Raw genomic sequence first — 18,742 nt, forward strand, 5'->3', positions numbered from 1 at the left:
GAAGTCAATTTGAAAAGTGGAAAAAAATAGTTATGCCCAAGTTTCCACATCAAATCGAATGGTACGGTCTTCTTGACTTGTAATGCCACCATGAGTTTTAAAATGACAATGCTTGTGCGGTAGGTATTTGCACACTTCTATTGTTTGTCTACTCCACTAGCTAGTTTCTTTTGCCTACTCTCGCGGTCTTGCCACAAAGCTACATTTAGTAACCCTTAATTTGGAGTTACCGATTTAGAAGAATATCAAACCATGCAGATAGCACCGTTGTTTTCTTTCTTTTCTCTCTTTTTGACTAGTCCGACGCTGCCGTTGCGTGTTACTCAGTGTAGACTATTTTCCGCTTGGGTGCTGGCGACAAGTGGACAAGCACAGCGTAAAAATTAGGTCTTTCTGAACAGATTCATTGGGGGTTGAAGAAGCTACTTTGTTCACAGCGGGTTGCAACCTAACTAGTACAGTATGACACTGATGTGTGTGCGTAGTTTGTTGATCTGGTCGTGTTCTGAGGTACAAGAGCTAGCTCTGAATTTTATTATATTCTTACAAGGGAAAGATGGTTCGGAGCCCCTGTTTCTCTGAACATACCATATCTCTTTCATCCGACCGCGTACTAATTAGTTAACTGAAGTCGCTGGTAATTCGATCGGGAAGCTCCTGGTTGATCTCACTCAATTAACCTTATCATTCGACTCTGGCACTTCACGCGTTATTAATATAGCAATGGCGTACACGTAACACTGTAAACATAACTGCACGTCACCGTCGAAGATGACATCTACCGTATTATTATTTAAGAAGAGAAAGCATCATTCGTTTTTAAGATCATAAATTATCATATAAAAAATGATTTAGATCACTTATTATTATGATCGTTAGATCTAGATTAAAAAAATTATATTAAATACGATTAATAAATATCTAAATTCAAAATTAAAAATATGAAAAATTAGCAGATCAATTTTTATACAGTTTGAAAAGCAAAATATCTAAATAAATAGTCCAAATAAAATAAAATAAATAATAAATAAAATTGAGGTTAGAATAGAAAAAAATAAGAATCCATGTCAAATATAGTCTTATAAAAAAATCAAATACCTAAATAAAGAGTATATGTAAAATACAATTAATCAATAGCTAAAAATCATAATAAAAATAAAAATTCAAAATTCTTATTAACATAATAAATTAAGAATCACCGTGTAGCTTAAAGTCATCATATTAAATAGACAACATGCAAGACAAATATATTTTAATTTAGTTGAATTGTCTACACTTAACATATGATTTTGATAGTTAATTAAAATATATACAAATTGAACCAATACGTATATACGATTCAGGTATAAGTTTGGAGCATAAATTGTTTTCTTTCCTACTAACATAATTTTTATTTCTTCTTCTAATTTTGGGGTCAAGTTTTCTAGACCTATAAATAGATGAGTAGGGCTATGAAAGAAGCGAACCAATCATTTGAGCCTATTGTGCCACCCATATGAGAGTATTGCGCTAGTTTTTTATAAGAGATGACGATGAGTGCTTAGTCTATGTAATAGATGAGAGTTTTAAGAGGAAAATTTTTGTAACCCGTTTAAAATAGGGGTGATCTCTTTGAGTAATGAAGTTTATTTTGTTTTATATGCTCGAATTCTCCTTCTTATAGTTTTCCTCTCTTGGTTTTCTGATCTTGTGTGCAAATTTTTCCTCTTCGGTGTTGATTCTTATTTTTTCTTTTGAGCTAAAATTTTAATACCACGCACGCACGCATGCACGCACGCATATATATGATAGGGTCTTGAATTCTTTTGTTTTTAGCCATCATCTTAGATATCTTTTTTATTCGGTATTCATCTTTCAATCCTTAAGTGATCTTTTCTCAAGATTGAAGCTAGTGTTTGATACTAATCATGAGATCCATTTTTTATTGAATTTTTAAATTTGGTTTTTAATCTTTCTTCGAAGTCTCCAGACTTTCTGCCTAGGTATAGTTTTTCAGTTGCGTGTTTATGTTGTATTTTGTTGTGATTTTCTTATAGAGATATATTGAATGACTGAAAAAAAAAGATTATCAGGTGACGTTGCTGCAGGTAGCAGGGAAGCCGTCGGCTGCGGCGTGGAGGAGAAGGACGGGGAGCGGGAGGAGGAGCAGGGGAGCCATCGCGCGTGTGAATGGGAAGAGGAGGGAGCGACAAGGAGGGGAGTGCTGGTTTGGGTTTACTCGTCGAGGCTGTGCGTGGAGACCAGGGGGTTAGGCTGAGAACGACATGTTCTTCGACTGGATGTGGAAATTTCGCGCCACGACTGACCGCGAGCAGCAGGCTGGCAGTGCCTCTCGTCCTGGCATCTCCTGTTATTCATGGGGGTGAGTAGTCACACTGTGTACTGGTACAGGTTGTCTCATTTTGATGTTTATGGACTCTATGAGTACTAGAGTCTAATTGATTTTAAGGAAAAATACACTATTAAGATGGTTTACGTGCTAGGTGATTTATCCACATCATCCATATTTATATTAAAATTCTTGCACTGCATATGAGACAAAATCTGTATACAGTGTATAATGAGTGTTCGGATAAGTCGCCTCACCCGTATGCTATTGAACGTCGTTGTCTTCTACGTGAACCAGGTATCATACCCTGTCAAAGAGTATATACATCATCAAGAAGTTTGTGATTTCTTTGTTAATCAACTGTGCGTCTTTCAGGAACGCCTAACGCAAAAGAGGAGCATTCGAATTAATGGAAAAAAGATAAGTATTATGACCAAATAGAAAATGATAAACCTGAATGTGTGATGCATACTGGTCGGGCAACATCACTGGTCCTAACGTCCTTGATGGTTACATATTGAAGCGGAGCAGTTAATACAAAACAGAAGGATTTTGCATGCAATTTAGCCACGGCTTGAATTAAGTTGTCGTCCTTGAAGGGATCATTCTTCCCTTTATGCACAACCTGCAAGGATGTATTAAGTGCTATATTGATTCTTCACAGCAACATTTTGGCTCTGCTCCAAAACGCGAGTCCTTGATTATTTAAGAAATATTAAATAAGTATTAAGTATCATAATTAATATGTAACAAAGCTTAATAAATGACTAACAAATAAATGAAAAGTAATTCATCCCTGAAGGTTTAGAATTTATTGTAATTGACTTTTACTGCATGATTTTGGATGCCCCTTTGCTTGGAGAATAGACTTTGCATGGGTGTAGAAGTAATATATATTCCTTTGATCTTAGTCCAAAGTGAAAGCCTGCTTTAAGCATTCATCCTAAAGCAAGCAATACCTGTGTGTTGAATGGTTCATACAAGCACATGGTTGATGCTAGAGGTGCAATAATTGTTTGTCCCAGAGGTACTGGGGATACAACCTCAGTCTATGTCAGTCCCCGAGGTGCTCGTGCTATCACATTAATCATAAGAGGATACTACCGCAAGCATTGGCGAAATGGGTCAACCAATTGAAGAAATGCAGTAATGACATGGTAAGAAGTACATAAAAAGTAGGCAACCTGTTGAAGAAATGCAGTAACCTATTGAAGAAATGCAACTAGCGTGTGGTCACATGGATTAAGAAATGCAGTAATGACATGGTAAGTAGTACATTGAAAGTAGACACGTTCAAATATGTAAGACTAGTTCGTGAATCGAAGATGCATCATGAAACAATCATGTACGACCACAACTGTAGTAGGAGTGGGCACCCAGCAAATATGGGTTGTTGCTCCTTCGTTAACGCGTCGCACAAGGATCGATACGTCGCTGCCAGGATAGCGGAGTTCCAGCTCAACTGGGGGACATCATCAGGCTCTGCATCTACGATCCCCCTCGCGTACGGAACAAGGGTCCTCGACACCAGGTGGCCTTGGCCGCTGGTGAACATAACCCAGCCAAACAACCAAAGCAGGTAGGCCTCCAAGTGCCTCGAGATCGAGTACACACCAGTGCCCGAGTGGATGTATGTAGGCTTGAAGTAATGCAAATGATGATGAGTAAAATATATTTAAAATCGTAAAGTAAATAGGATGGTAAATTGCAAGGTACCTAAAACTAGAGGATCCACTTCTTTATGGGCCCTCGCAGATCTGACAGGAACTCGGGCACATAGGCAGGAGCGTCATCCATCTGCTGAACAGGGGTGAACTACTAGTGCATGATGTTTATTCGGTCTGCATCCACGTCGATGACTTCAGCGGTGGCTCCGGTGCAAGGTCAGCCTAACAGGTAGGCTACATCCTGTAACGTCAGAGCCATCTCACCATAGGGGAGGTGGAAAGTGTGTGTCTCAGGCCTCCACCGGTTGACCAGTGCAGCGATCAGTGAACGGTCAAGATGAAATTGCCTCGCCGCTGCCTCAGGGTTCTCTGTCGCTCGGGCCTCCACCAAATGACACAGTGGTAGGAGTCAGATGCTGCCAACTTGAACCATTTGGAATACTAAGTGAATGCAGAGCATGCAATAAATAAATAATCAGCCACATACATAGCTAATTCGTGACATACCGGTGCTTTCAACGATCGTTGATCATAAGTAGCTCCCTACGGCTACATGGTCGGAAAACTTCTAACTCCATTTGGTGAACAGCAGACAAGAAGCTGTGATGCTTCTTGTCCATTGCAGGGTTAAGAAGCTTGGGGGTCAGTGGGTGTGTCATATCTGCATTGAAATATAACTAGTCTGTTATATGGAAATATACACACAGTTACGTGAAAAACATATAATATACATGCACATAAAGTTAAATGAACATATTATGATATATAGGTACACAATCAAATACAAATGTAAGGTCCAAATATAACGTACATATGCAAGGCAAAAACCTTACAAATATAACATCGAGATATGTTAAATACATTCACACTTGACCACCGTCACGATTGATGCATGTTTGCCCGATCGTCTGAAGGTAATATGATAAGTCGATTGATGGAGTTTCGACGTTGATGATCTAAAGGCTCTGACCAAGACAGATCGAGAACCCTCGCAACAGCTACACCACTACTTCGTGATTATCAACCGTACCAATATGCGGTTGACCTCGCCAAGAAGGCTTTTTCTACAAGCGAATCGAGAACACAAGAAAAAAAATAGGTAGATGCAATCTGAATATTGCTAATTACCAATGAAGTGCTCGAGTTAGGGTTTCACAAACCGAACAAGCGGTGAAACTGTGTAAAACGGAATAATCTAAGCAAACCCAAGCCTAAACTATGACGGCTATTGTATATATATAGGGGGAACGTGAGGAGGTCGACCTAGGGTTGTGCCACCGTGAAAAGAGGTATGCACAACCTGGACTCTGACCCCGACACGATTACAAGACCCAATAGGGTCCAAAATGGTGATACAACACCTTATTTCTTTGACTCTATCTATACTATATGGAATATTTGGTCAAGCATAGATCCATTGGAAAGGGTTCGTCATAAGCTTTCCAGAATATATAAGATCGTCTAAAACGGACTTCGTATGAGAGAGTTATGCCTGTTTTACTGACGTGCTGTCCTGAGACTCGACCACGACCATGACTTCGACCACGATCATGACTAGAGCTTAGTTTCGTGTCCGAGTAGACTTGTCTTTTGAGGGATGATGTCCATATAAGGTTGTGGAAGGTTGTGGTGCGTTTTCCATGTTCTTAAGCAATAAAATTCACAAATATTCAATAGCAATCCATCCAAGAAAGTATGAACAGTGAGGAATGAGTTCACTTGCTAGTTTAATTGTCGCGCACGTGCTCTTGTAATTGGACCTTATATGATTTGAGGATTATTGGTGGTATTGATCGTATCCGAAGGAGCCATGGGCTCATCATCCTCCCCCTCTTAAATTGGAGTCGTCCTCGACTCAAGCCCTTCTTCTTCTCCCAAGTAGGGCTTTAGATCTGAAATGTTAAATGTGGGACTAACTCCAAAATCTATAGGTAGGTCCAATTTATATGCATTGTCATTAATTTTCTCAATCAACTATAGACATCATTTTTTATTTTCTTAGTTCTGGAAACCTATCATTCCTCAAATGCAACTAAACTAAATCATCCGGTTCAAATTTTATTTCCTTCCTACCTTTACTTCCAGCAATCATATACTTTTCATTCATGCTCTCTATATTCTTTTTAGTTATTTCATGCAACTTAAGAATAAATTCAGCACATTTCTTAGCATCTAAATTAATTCTTTCAAAACTAGGAGAGTGTAGTAAATCAATAGGAGCACGGGGATTAAAATAATACACTACCTGGAACAGACTTACCTTGGTGGTGGAGTGTACCGATCTATTGTAAGTAAATTCAATATGTGGTAAACACTCTTTCCACATCCTCAAATTCTTCTTTAGAACTGCTCGTAATATGGTTGATAATATACGGTTGACAAACTCTATTTGACCATCGGTTTGGGGATGATACGTAGTAGAAAACAGCAAATTTGTCCCCAATTTATTCCAAAATGATCTTCAAAAGTGACTCAAAAACTTTGTGCCATGATCCGAGACAATAGTATTAAGCACTCCATATAGTCGAACGATTTCCCTAAAAAATAAATCAGTTATGTTTGTAGCATCGTCGCTCTTATAGCATGGTATAAAATGTGCTATTTTAGAAAATAATCCACAATTACAAATATGCTATCCCCCCTCATTGTTATAGGCAATCCTAAAACAGAATACATGAAAATATCCTCCCAAGATGCACTAGGAACAGGTACAAATATGCTATCCCACCCCCTCTTTGTCCTTGCCAATCCTAAAACAAAATTCATAGAAATATCCTCCCAATATGCACTAGGAACATGAAGATGAATATAAAGACCATGTGGATTTAAGTGAGACTTAGCTTTATTGCAAGTGGTGCAACGTGACACGTAGCGCTCGACGTCACGTCTCATCTTTGGCCAAAAGAAATGAGCGGCCAACACATCTTTAGTTTTCTTTGCTCCAAAATATGCAATCAATCCTCCTCCATGCGCCTCCTGCGACAACAAAAGACGAACGAAGCTAGCTGGAATGCATAGCTTGTTAGCACGATAGAGCAATCCATCATTAAGCACATATTTATTCCATGTTTTTCCTTCTTTACAATATTCAAGCACCTCTTTAAAGTCTAAATCAGCAGCATATAAGTCATTAATTGTCTCTAAACCAAAAAATCTTATGATCAAGTTGAAATAATATGGTATAACGCCTAGAAAACGCATCCGCAATTACATTGTCCTTTTCTTTCTTATGTTTTATGACATATGAAAAAGGCTTAACAAATTCTACCCATTTAGCATGTCGTTTATTCAGTTTAGCTTGACTTATAATATGTTTCCGCGATTCATGATCAGAATGTATAATAAATTTTTTGGGCCATAGATAATGTTGTCAAGTTTCAAGCACTCGAACTAAAACATACAATTCCTTATCATTGGTAGAGTAATTCAGACTTTACCCGCTTAATTTCTCACTGAAATAAGCAACATGTTTACCTTCTTGAATTAGGATAGATCCAATTCCAATCCCACTAGCATCACATTCTAGTTCAAAGGTCTTATCAAAATCAGGGAGTTAGAGCGCATAGGTGAGCTTCTCTTTCAACAAGTTGAATATTTGTTCTTGTGCAGGTCCCCATTTGAAAACTACTCTTTATTTATCAACTCATTTAATGGAGCTGTAATGGTACTGAAATCTTGAACAAAGCGTCTATAGAAACCTGCAAGAACATGAAAGCTTCTCACTTGTGTAATAGTCTCAGGAGTTGGCTAGCTCTTTATGGCTTCGATTTTTGTTTCATCCACCTCTATTCCCTGTGGAGTAACAACATAGCCAATAAAAGAGACTCGATCCGTGCAAAAGGTGCACTTTTCGAGGTTACCAAACAAACGTGCATCTCTCAAAGCGTTAAAAACAACATGTAAGTGATCAAAGTGTAGTTCATATTACTTGCTGTAAATCAAGATACCATCAAAGTGTAACACCCTACTTTCTAAGATTTTACAACTTTTTAAAATTTTCCAACTTTTGTGAGTAGCTTCACAAGTAGAGTAGTTTAAAACCTATTTTCATAAACAACCAAGAAACCTAGGTTATTATTTCTTATGCATTGCATGCCGAGTTTTGCTAGGAGCTAGCTAAATGCGTTAGAGTCTTTTTCTTTCTCTTTTCTTTGGTGTTTTTGAGTGTAAAAGGTTTTGAAAATGTTTTTACAAAATTCAATAGTTGGTAGGTTAAGGATCTTAATGCTTGGAATTCAAAATTCTTGAATTCATCATCTATTTTATCCTTAATCATACCTGATTTTTTCTCTAGTTCAATTCAAATCTTATCCAAATTCTTGTTTAAAGCCAATTTCTCCTCTTTGTCAAATTCTACCTAAATCCAAATTCAAATTCCTTATCTACTCCCATTCTTGTTAACCACATTTTTCATTTCTCTCAAATTCCCTCCAAGCTCAATTCAATTCAAACCCTATTCAAATTTCTGTGTAAAAGTTTCTTTTCTGGAACCCTAGATATGCCTAAGGTGCCATTGGACCCAATCCTACTGAAACCCAAGCCCTTGGCCGGCACACAAGTCATCTAGAAGGCCCAATACAAAGGATCCACGAAATCTGTGGATATTCACGGAGTCCTGGATAGTCTCATCTTCCAATGCAGTTTCAGAGTTCAAGACGGCCTCAAATGCAAATATTGAAAATACTAAAGTTGTAGGTCTCGTCGAGAGCTTTGATATGAACCTATGGAAGTCCCTTTTGGATAAAGGAGCTAGGAATTATGGTCCCCGAATCAATGCTGCACATTATAAGTCCTAGTTCAAATAGTTTATCTTGTGACGCATTTTTGGAAATCAAAATGGCGTTTTCAGAAGTTCACCAACATTGTATATCTTTTCGAGTAATATATTTTAGAGTCCAGAAATGTCCAATTTGGGTCCGGACGATGGAGATATCGTCCTCGAAATAAAGAGCTGCGGAAAAGAAAATCCTAACCGACTCGAACTTGAATCCGAATCGTATCTGGCTTGGTATCCACCTCAACCAGCCGCCCTAGACCTATAAATAGGAGTTGAACATCCACTCCTACCCCCTTTACATCCCTCCAAGCCCTAACAGCCATAGGTGCCCTGCCCGTGCGCCACTGTAGCCGTCCGTGATGCGCTACGTCGTCGTATCCGCGAATCCTCCTTCCCCGATCGTCAAAGCAAGGTGAGGACCGCTCCTTATCCTTCCTTACCCCTATTTTACCATCATAATAAGTCCCTAGCTAAGCCCTCACCCCAGCCAAAGCTTCATCTATGCCGCCACGATTGCCGGTGTCGCGGACAGATGTGCCGTCACCAATTGACATCGATGTTCCTGGCTGACCAGAAGTCAAATCGCCATGACCTTTTACCAGAGCATAACCCATGATGTTGCCCATGCCCTCACCAACTAGGTCGTCCAGTAGAGCAGCCAAACCACGGGATCAAGGTCGACATGCCCGCTGTCCGATTTTTGGATGTGTTCTGTGCGCACACCGAGTTTGCTGTCACGTTCCCCATCAATCTGGAAGCCGTATGGATGTGCCATCTGTGTCACGACATGTCCCATGGAGTCTTCTACATGTCCCTATGTGCCCTTCACTGGTTGTGCACCGACACGTCCAAAACACGGCTGCCAACCACAGCATGCCGCAACCGTCACCCATCTTATCTTTGTTGATCGATCTTCCTCTCAGGCGATGATCGGGAGCCTGGACATCTGCTATAGAATTGTGTTCCCGGGATATATGAATGCCTTTGTTCAGACAGTTCCTCAAAATTCATAGCCAATCTCCGCGAACGTGAGAATCTTCGTTGCTGCATCTATTCGCTGTCAGCACCAAAACCTAGCAGCAGTCGTCGTTGTTTCGCCGCTACCTCGAATGATCCCTTCCAAAACTAATCATACCTTTGAGTTAGCCTTTCCGCATTCTGCACTATGATTCCCTCATTTCGCTGAAACACCACTGAAGCCCAACATCGATGTCAGTGGCCACACGCCCGATCGTCGTCTCCGATGAAACCCGAGCTGCCGTCATTACGCAGATTCACCGGCAATATCCTTAAACCATAAGCGCAACCTCTAGCCATTTGATCCATCACTCAGCTCACCTCTTCTTTAATCCAAGATGATGCTTGCATGGCATGCCAAGTCAGCATCACATCATTCTCTTTAGCCTAGTCAGTGAAGTCTAATCAGCCATATACCTCTTGAACCTTGCACAATGATGTTGTCAGGTCTGACACAATGATTGCGCAATAAATCTTTTCCTCTAGGAAGATAACTTTGGTAAACTAATCTTTCGTTTTCATCATAATCCATCTTCCGAAAGCTGTTATCTTTCATCCTAACTCTGACTTAGGCGATTCTTGCATCTATATTTCTTCTCTAAAATTATACCCATCCGACCATAGTATTTTTAAAGTGTCTTGATTATATTTGGTATGCTATTCTTAGTGTTTTCCTTTGTATTATTTGTCGGTAGTTTTCGTGATTAGTCAATGTTCCAGCGGAGCTGGAAGGACTTCAAGACCAAGACTTTTCTGAAGACCCAACTGAGTCGAGTGAAAGGCAAGTTATGTTCTTGATAATTTTATCCTAGTTTTACAAATGTTTTGTTTTATAAACATGCATGCTAATAAATTTTTGGAAATCCCAATTGTTATGCTTTACCCTGATTTTCCCTTATCATCTTTGTCGCCTTAGTATGGTTTTGGGTTATGGAAGGGTAGATGATACTTAGCCTTGATTTGGGATGGTAATCATGATTAACGCTCTACGAAATTGATAATGGTCATATGCAACAATGACAAAATATAATGGAATAACTTTTGTAGCAATATGGTATAGGGATTTGAGCATGTGGTATGATGGGATGTATGGTTTGGAAAGTGGTAGTCTTGCTCAAATCTAAGGACCAGCTCATGGGGTGATCTTTCTGTGTTTATAGTACAACTACAAGCTAGGTATGGGTCAGGCCTTGCCAAGTAATTTGCTTACTCTTAGCATAGTGTAGACCAGGTAGAAGATCGTTGAATGGACGATGTCTTCACATCTGAAAGGCGCAAGAGGGGGCTTTCGTTATTGAGGTGGAATCACGCGATGGTGAAACCTTAAAGGGTAGACATGTATTGAGAAGAGCATTGTAAAGGCTTTGTAGTGATCTCCTGGCCACACACCTTGGATGTGTACAAGTGTCTAGCTAACACGGGCAAAATAGAGACTTAGTCACCAGCTTGCGGGTGATGAAATCACGACTTGTTGGTATGTACAACCTCTGCAGAGTTAAAACTGAATATTCAGCTGTGCTCATGGTCACGAGCGGCACGGAAAACCTACCACGATTATAAACTAATCTTTCCTTTTCAGCCTAATCCATCTTCCGAAAGTTGTTATCTTTCATCCTAACTTCGACTCATGCGATTCTTGCATCTACATTTCTTCTATAAAATTATACCCATCCAACCATAGTATTTTTAAAGTGTTTTGATTATGTTTGGTATGCTGTTCTTAGTTATTTGCTTTGTGTTGTTTGTTAGTAGTTTTCGCGATTAGTAAATGTTCTAGAGGAGTTAGAAGGACTTCAAGACCAAGACTTTTCTGAAGACCCAACTGAGTCGAGTGAAGGCCATTGTGTTCTTAATCATTTTATCCTAGTTGTACAAATGTTTTGTTACATGCATGCTAATAAATTATTGGGAATCCCAAGTGTTAGGCTTTACCCTAGGTTTCCCTGATCATCCTTGTCGCCTTAGTATGGTTTTGGGTTATGGAAGGGTAGATGATGCTTAGCCTTGCTTTGGGGGTGTAATCATGATTAATGCTCTACGAAATTGATAGTGGTCCTATGAAACAACGATAAAATATGATGGAATAACTTTTGTAGCAACATGGTATAGGAATTTGAGCATATCGTATGATGGGATGTATGGTTTGGAAAGTATTAGTCTTGTTCAAATCTAAGGACCGGTTCATAGGGTGACCTTTCTGTGCTTACAGTACAACCACATGCCTACTATGGGTTAGGCCTAGCCAAGTAATTTGCTTACTCTCAGCATAGTGTAGACCAGACAGAAGAGCGGTGAATGGATGATGTTTTGGGATCCGAAAGGCGCAAGAGGAGGCTTTTGTTGTTGAGGTGGAATCACGCAGCGGTGAAACCTCAGCAGGTAGACATGTGCTGAGAGGAGCATTGTAAATGCTTTGTAGTGATCTCCTGGCCACACACTTTGGATGTGTGCAAGTGTCTAGCTAATACGGTCAAAATAGAGACTTAGTCACCTGCTTGCGGGTGATGAAATCATAACTTGTTGGTATGTACAACCTCTGCAGAGTTAAAATTGAATATTCAGCCGTGCTCACGGTCACAAGTGGCATGAAAAACCTACCATGATTATAACTTGATGGTTTGGTTAGTGTGGTCAACTATGGTGCTAGGGACAATAGTTGAGGTGTGGGCCAGTCACGATGGTGAGAATCATGGTTGAGGTAGTTAGTAGTTCAACTTTGGCGGTGGGAGCCCTAGTTGAGGTGTTGGGTGTTCAACCTTGGTGGTTGAACCTTTGGTTGAGGTGGTCAGTTGGTTAGGTCGAGATGGGTGGAATCTTGAGGTGGTTGGTTGTTTACAGTCATATACTTAATTACTACTATTTTTCAAATATTTTTACTTAAATGTTATTGTATGCAAAAGAGCCAAACTAGCCTTACCTTGTCAAAGCCTTCATATGCATAATAATTCATTCACAACTTGCTGAGTACGACATGTGCTCACACTTGCTATAACCAAACACTCAGTTAGGAAAGAATTTGAAGACCTCGTGAAAGATGCATTCTAGTGAGGTGTTCTCCGTCGATTGCCTATGGAGTTATCGGTGAACATGTTGAAGACTATCTGGACAAGGTTGTGACGTTCTAGGTGTGTGTCTCTTGGTCAGTTGCCTGCGGTGTTATTAGGCACCAGTACTTCTATGCCGCTACAAATATCTATATAGAAGACAATATATGTCAATTGTTGTAAGAGTTTGATGTTTATTTCTTTAAAGTTCGAAATCCACCGTCGGCAGGCCGCCGGCCATGTCCAGCGCCACCGGCCATGTCCAGCGCCACCGGCCCAAGTTCTTTTCCCCCATCGATTTTTGGCCATCCAATCAAGATCTAGCGGCCCAGATCGCATACCCCTTCACTCATATGTAACTGGTCCACCATGGACCATGGACCGGCCTTCAGGCCATGGTCCATGGCCCATGAACCTTTTCCGTGGGTTTTCAATAGAAAAATATTTCCTTTTTGCTTTATGACATCATAATCAGAATTTTTTGGTAATTTATAGGTTCATTCTCTGAAGTTAAGTAAAATTTGCAAGAAAGCCCCTAGAACTTCAAAAGCTTATAACTTTGTACTTGTAGCGGGAATGCACGTGTGCGGGTAATACACAGTTGATTTGTAGTTGTTCCTGTGTGGGATCCTAAGGATCGGTTCTTGAAGCATGTAACCTAAATAAATTGCACAACCACGAGTCTTATATGGGTATGGTCTAACCAATCAATTAGCCACCCCTTCGATTCTATAGGCACCAGTGGACGGTTGAGTGGCACAAGAGGGGGCTTCTGTAGTGATGGAATCACTGTTAGCGGTGAAACCTTAGAGGGTGTCTACAAGTCAATGGGAGCTTTGTAAAGGCCTTGTAGTGAGACCTAGACTCCACACCCGGAAGTGTAAAGCAACATGGGAATCACGACTCATGGGGAAAGCTGTGCAAACTCTGCAGAGTATAAAACTAATCGATCAGTTATGCTCACGATCAAGAGTGGCTTGGACTTCTTCTTGATTAGTTGGGATCAGGGTTTTGCTATGGTTGGGTAGCCGGGTAATGGAATTCCTTCTTGATATTGTTGTGTCTTCACACTTAGTAAATAGAATGCCTGTTGTAAGAGTTATAGTTCATAGTTGCTTAGTGCAGTTAACTAGTTTCTAACCTTTCCTTGACTTAAGCCGCATGGCATGTTTTCCCTACACTTGTGGAGTATACTGTGTGCTCACACCAGTTGTTCCCTTTCTTGCATCCCTTTGCTGTTCAGAAGTAGTCAATGAAATTACATCCTTCGATGAGGATGACTTCGACCTGGAGCTCCTGTTCTAAGCTGGTGTGTACTCGGTTGACGCCTGTGAAAGATGGAAGATCCTCTAGCGCTGAAGCTCCCTTTTTTCGCTGTATTTTCTTTTAGACTCTTGGGTCCTTTTCTAATAAGTTAATAATGTTAATATAATAATGGTACTGTAATGATACACTAATGATGTAACACATATATAGAAACTTGATCCGGGCATACATATGTTGTACCTAATTTTGTTCTTTTAAAACTGGGTGTTACAGAAGTGGTATCAGAGCCGTGTTGACTGTAAGATGTAGCCTAGATACAAAGGACGGGTTAAGGACTTATACTTGTACAACTACTTTTATAAAAAAAAATTCTTTCAGTCTTTCCTTACACTACCTACTGTTCTATATAAAACTGTTACTAATTTTTTGCCATCTTTGAGATTTTAGATGGCCCGCAAGAAGATCACCCGTGCAAGCATGTGCTGGTTCCTGATCCGGAGATCCCCAGTGGTGTTGTCTGGGCGCACCAACCCCTGCCGAGTTCTACTCCGATAGACAGCTCGCCAGCTATTTCACTCACACGCTATGGTACCTGTTTTAGGGTCTAGGCTACCACAACTCTCCACTCTACAAGGGAGTCAGAGTTCTGCTCGGAGGTCGTGGCTACTCCTGGTTAGTAGAGGTGACCATGTTCAAGAAGCCCACTGATGACGGTCTTTGTCGGGTTCACCATGTTCACTCCGCTGTCGCCCTCACAGCTACATTCGAGGCTAGGATCAAGGACATCTCCTGTCAGGCTCTGGCTATTCTCTGTAGGGAGAACAAACAGGCCCTCTGCCTCACTAAGTTTGGCAAGTTCCCGCAGCGCTCATCCGGTAGTCTGGAGGTCATCTTCACGCCTGTCAACAACGAGCCAGATGGATGTCTGAGAGAGCAGGTCTGCCTCACTGCGGCCCTATACGCTGAGCTCGACAGAGCCCTCGACGAGATGGAGGATATGCATTAGCGTCAGGCAGAGCAGGAGCAGAGCATCCGTGAGCTGCAGATTTTGCTAGAGAATTCTAACCAGTTCCCTGAGGAGGCTCCTGAGAGACCAGTGCCTGCACCACCCCATTCCCCATCACGCAAGTGGCTACGTCTGGAGGTTGTAGCAGGTCCAGCAGCTGCAGCAGATCCAGCAGCTACAGCAGACAAGGAGTAGTATCGAACTAGGATGATGTCCTTAGCTAAATAAATAGTTTATTCTCGGTCGTTTCGGTTGTCTGTGTTGTTTATTAAGTCTATGGTTTTTGCTTGTATCTATAGTGTGAGCCTTATCATAAGTTGGATCTTTGCATGAGTGTTAGTGTAATGCGGGGGTTCTTCCTCTATATTGCATCAGTTAATAATATAATAATACTTGAGAGTCCCTTCTTTCTCTCGTGCTATATCTATTCTTGTATGTTCTTGTCTTGTTTTTCTGCCCTTACTTTTCTCTTATGTTTCCCCACTCGTACCTTTTCTACCAACAGATGGTGAACACTACGCATGGCAACACCAACAATGACAACGTCAACAACAGCAATGCCAACCAGCGTGATCTTCTACCCCCGCCCCCTCTGATGGATGCAAACCAAGTGATGACCATTCTCCAAGGCATGATGCAGGCTATTAACCAGCAACCTCAAGTCCAGCAAGCACCGCTGCAGCAATCGCAGTCCAGGCTCTGAACTTTCTTGAGTACTTAGCCACCCACCTTCTCCCAAGCAGTTGAACCTATGGAGGCTGATGACTTGTTAAAGACCATTGAGAGCAAGCTGCAGATAGCTCAATATACCAAAAGGGAAAGATTTCTTTTCGCTTCTCACCAACTCATTGGGCCAGCTCAAGAATGGTGAACAACATACACTGATGCTTAGGAGGATCCCCAAGAGATCACATGGGCAGAGTTCTGAAATAGCTTCCGTGCACACCATGTCCCTGCGGGAGAAGTAAGGCTGAAGAGGAAGGAGTTCCTCGGTCGGAAGCAAGGACCCATGTAAGTAAGAGAGTATCTCACTAAGTTCACTCAACTCTCTCGCTATGCTCCCAATGATGTTGATACCGACGAGAAGAAACATGACTGTTTCCTAGAGGGTCTCAACACAGGATTACAGTACGCCGTCTCAGCCAATGAGTACCCCAATTTCTAGAAACTGGAAGACAGAGCTTTCATCATGGAGAAGAACGCAAGTGCAGCCTGCAAGGTCACTCTTCAGGCAGCAACACATGTCCACGTTTCAATCCTCTTGCCACAAGTCCTATGTTCCGCCATGGAGGACAGAATCAACAAAAAAGGCCACCGCAGAAGATGCCCAATCAGGTTGCAGGAGCTTACAAGCCTCCAGTGTAGCTAGGGCAGCAGTCACGCCTAACTTCCAGTAGCAGTGACCCAACAACAAACAACCAGCCCCATCAGCAGAATCGCACTGGTTAAGGATCGGGCAACATTGGCCGTTTTTCAGTTGTGGCAACTTCAGGCACCTCGCCAACAAGTGCCCCAAGAAGCAGCAAGGCCAAGCACAGGCTCAGGGCAACAATCAGCAGCAGCAACCTCAGCAGAATGTGATGCATGATCGAGTCAATCATGTTGTCGTGTAAGAAGCCCAGGATGCTCTTGAAGTAGTGTTGGGATGTTTTCTGCAAACTCTCACCCTGCTATAGTTTTGATCGATTCAAGTGCTACGCATTTATTCATATCATCTCGGTTTGTGAATACATATAAATTTCCAAGAGCATTAATAAAAAAAATCGGGTGCTAGTTAGTTCTCCTGGGGGAAAAATAGAATCAAGACATGTATGACCTAAAATAAGTATATGCATAAGGGGGGATAGACTTTTTGTAAACCTCATCATTCTAGAATCCAAGGGAATTGATATCATACTAGGAATGGACTGGTTGATCAAGTATAATAGAATCATTAGATGTGCTACAAAGTCAGTACAGTTGACACACAGAGATGGTACCAAGGTGGAATTCCAAGCCACAATGGAGTCAGCTATCAATGCCAACCTCAACAAGGCCAATGCAGTGAAAGATAGCAGAGTGGTCAATGAATTTCCAGACTTCTTTCCGGAGGATTTGCTAGATATGCCGCCCGATTGTGAATTGAGTTCGTGATTGAGTTAGTACCTATATTGGCTCCTACAAATAAGAGATCATAAAGAATGGATGTCAATCAGTTGGTTGAGCTCAAGGAGCAAATCCAAGAGCTACTAGAAAAAACTGGGTTCGAGTTGATCTACAACCGTCACTCCCAGCAGTGTGGCACATGCGAGGACTCCGGCGGATGGTGCGGCTACCAAAGTAACGAGACGCGCAGCAGGAATGGGTTCTCCTGTTTCTGCGACGGCGGCCCGACCACGGCACGTTGTGGTGGTACATATGCCTCTTCTTCCCCCGCCTTACGTTCCTTTGATTCTGCTTCCTCTGGGTCTCCGAAGGTGCGGGCTCATACCATAGGATTGAGAGTGGTGACCAGAAATGATGAATAGATGTTTTAAATTTTTTATAAAATTGATGATCTTTTTCTGTTCGATCGTCCAACGCATCTCTATAAGAAAATCACAATAGAACGCAACACAAATACATAGCGGAAAAACTATACCTACGCAGAAAGTCTAGAGACTCTGAAGAAAGATCAAAAATCAAACTTAAAGATTCAAGAAAAAGTGGATCTCATGGTTAGCATCGAACACTAGGTTGAATCTTAAGAAAAGATCACTCAAGGATCAAAAGATGAATACCGGGTGAAAAAGATATCTAAGATGATTCTTAAGATAATGGAATTCAATACCCTATCAGATATGTATATATATGTGAATTTTATATCTTTAGCATCAAGAAGAGTAACCTCTCAAGGTATTAAAATTTTAGCTCAAAAAGAAAAATGAAAATCAACACCAAAGAGAAAAAATTTGCATACAAGGTAAGGAAACCAAGAGAGGGAAACTACATGAAGGAGAATTCAAGCATTCAAGTATATGAAACAAAATAAACTTTATTACTCAAAGAGGTCACCCTTTTTTAGACAGGTTACAAAGATTTTTCTCTTAAAACTCTCATCTATTACATAGACTAAGCACTCATTGTCATCTCCTTTAAAAAACTAGCACAATACTCTCATATGGGTGGCACAATGGGCTCAAAATGTTTGGTTCACTTTTTTCATAGCCCTACTCCTCTATTTATAGGCCTAGGAAACTTGACCTCCAAATTTCTTAACTTGTTTCTAAAAAACTCATCTCTTGTAGTACACCCCTACCTACCATCAAAGGAATTTTGGTCTATTTTCTTCTCCATCCAACGGGCGGTCTTGGCGCCTTTAAAACATGGCTTCGCCTCGACGCAAGATTTACGATGGTACCACGTACCCCTCTAGTTCTCCTACGGTTTTGAGACCAAACCACGAAACCCTAGCATGCTTCTCAAAGCGTGACTAGACGTCACTTGCTTCAACCTGAAACAAGTGCTCTGATGATGACGCATGTCTTCCGTCTTACAATCTTGACCGCCGGCAAGTCTCTCCTACTCCCGATCCCTCAGGCTGCATTGCACTTGCACCGGTATCCCATTCGCTTGACTTTGTTAACACGCTGTTTTCATCCTCCATTTCATGCTTTG

The sequence above is a fragment of the Phragmites australis genome, chromosome 1, assembly GCF_958298935.1.
Source record: "Phragmites australis chromosome 1, lpPhrAust1.1, whole genome shotgun sequence".
Taxonomy (NCBI): domain Eukaryota; kingdom Viridiplantae; phylum Streptophyta; class Magnoliopsida; order Poales; family Poaceae; genus Phragmites; species Phragmites australis.